Consider the following 1942-nt stretch of genomic DNA (forward strand, 5'->3'; position numbering starts at 1 on the left):
TCATTTGCAATCCCTATTTAATGTACAGCGCTGCGTAATATGTTGGCGCTATATAAATCCTGTTTATTAATAATAATAATAATAATAATAATATCAAGGAAGGGATTTGTTAAGTGTAAGGTAGGTATTGTTAGTATAGAGAATAGCTCATTGTTAAAACCAACAGTGTTGGTCTCCTAGTGTATCATGAATTGTAACTTGCATTGTAATTCCTTTTGAGAGGAACGCTCAGCTCAGATTCTTTGACAAACACACGCATGTGTTCTGCAGGATGATAAGAATTTTTTCCAGATGAAATCAGCAAACTGATGCTTCACGGCATTATTTCTGGCATGTTGGTCACAGCAAAATGATCTCACTAAAATATTTGTTAATTATTAAAACTCTGTACCCAGCCGGCCCTTGACTCATCACTATATTCAGAAACGTTCGATTAGAAGATTTGTATATAGGCCAGAAAGTTTACCCTCTGACAATAGAACATGTATATAACAAAACTGACCCAAAGGACAGACAAAGAGATGCCGATAGTCCAAATGATGTGTTTTAACACACAAGGTGTGGAGTTCTTGACCATTATTTGAAATGATTGCAGTGCAATTTTTCTTTAATTTTGTAAATACCTTTGCAATCAAAAGCTGATTAATCCATTCTATCTAGAATATGAAAGACATCTATCACAATGAGATGTCTGCCCATTATTACCCAGTGTTTATATAGTGCCAACATATTACGCAGCGCTTACAATGTCCATAGTCATGTCACTAGCTGTCCCTCAAAGGGGCTCACAATCTAATGTCCCTACTATAGTCATATGTCACTAATACAATCTAAGGTCGATTTTTTTAGGTGAAAGCCAAATAACGTAACTGCATGTTTTTGGAAAGTGGGAGGAAACCCACACAAACACAGGGAGAACCTGTAAAATCCATGCATATAGTCCTGATTGAGATTCGAACCTGAAATCCAGCGCTCCAAAGTGCTAACCACTGAGCCACCGTGCTGCCCATCTCTAAATATGGGGCCAAGGGTGTACTTTGTTTTTCCACAGTACACCATTACATCCATTAATATTTTAATAGAGTAAAGGATTGTGATTACACATATCACATTTTTTTATAGGCAGTGTTTGAGTATTGATCTCTTTTTTCTTTAACTATACTACCTGGATTGCATTTATTTTTCACCAAGTTTTTGTATTGATGTTGTGAGAGCCAGGCTGCATATAAGTGTTCTTTAACACATCCCAAAGATTCTCAATGGGGTTCAGGTTTGGACTCTGTGGTAGCCGATCCATATGTGATAATGATGTCTCATGTTCCCTAAACCTATATTATCGCACTCTAAGCCCAATGAATCATGGCAGGGAAGAAAAAATTCTTTGATGAAAAAACCTGGGCATTCAGTATATTCAGGGAGACAGCTAATCTCAATATGTAGGCACATATTATTGCTGAACCTAGACCTGACCAACTGAAGCAACCTCAGATCATAACACTAACCCCACAGGCACCCCAGGTCATAACACTGCCCCTACAGGCACCCCAGGTCATTACACTGCCCCACAGGCACCCAGATCACAACACAGTCTCAACAAGTACCCCAAATCTTAACAAGGCTCATACAGGCACCTCAGATCATAACATTGCCCCACAGACACCCCAGATTATACTACTGCCCCACAGGTACCCCAGATCATAACACTGCCCCCACCTTTACACCCCAAATCATAACACTGCCCCACAGGCACCCCAGATTAAATCACTCCTCCCCCACATTCTTGTGGAATAGTTTTTTTTGGCCAGGCAGTGTATATTGTAAAAGTAAATAGGTATCAAGGGATGTACATGTCTTTTTTACACTGTAATATGTTGCAATCTATTACACAGTATTTATATAGCACTAAGAGTATGCAGCACTTTTCAAAGTCCACTTTCATACT

Source organism: Pyxicephalus adspersus, chromosome 8 (genome assembly GCF_032062135.1).
Source record: "Pyxicephalus adspersus chromosome 8, UCB_Pads_2.0, whole genome shotgun sequence".
NCBI classification, from domain to species: Eukaryota; Metazoa; Chordata; class Amphibia; order Anura; family Pyxicephalidae; genus Pyxicephalus; species Pyxicephalus adspersus.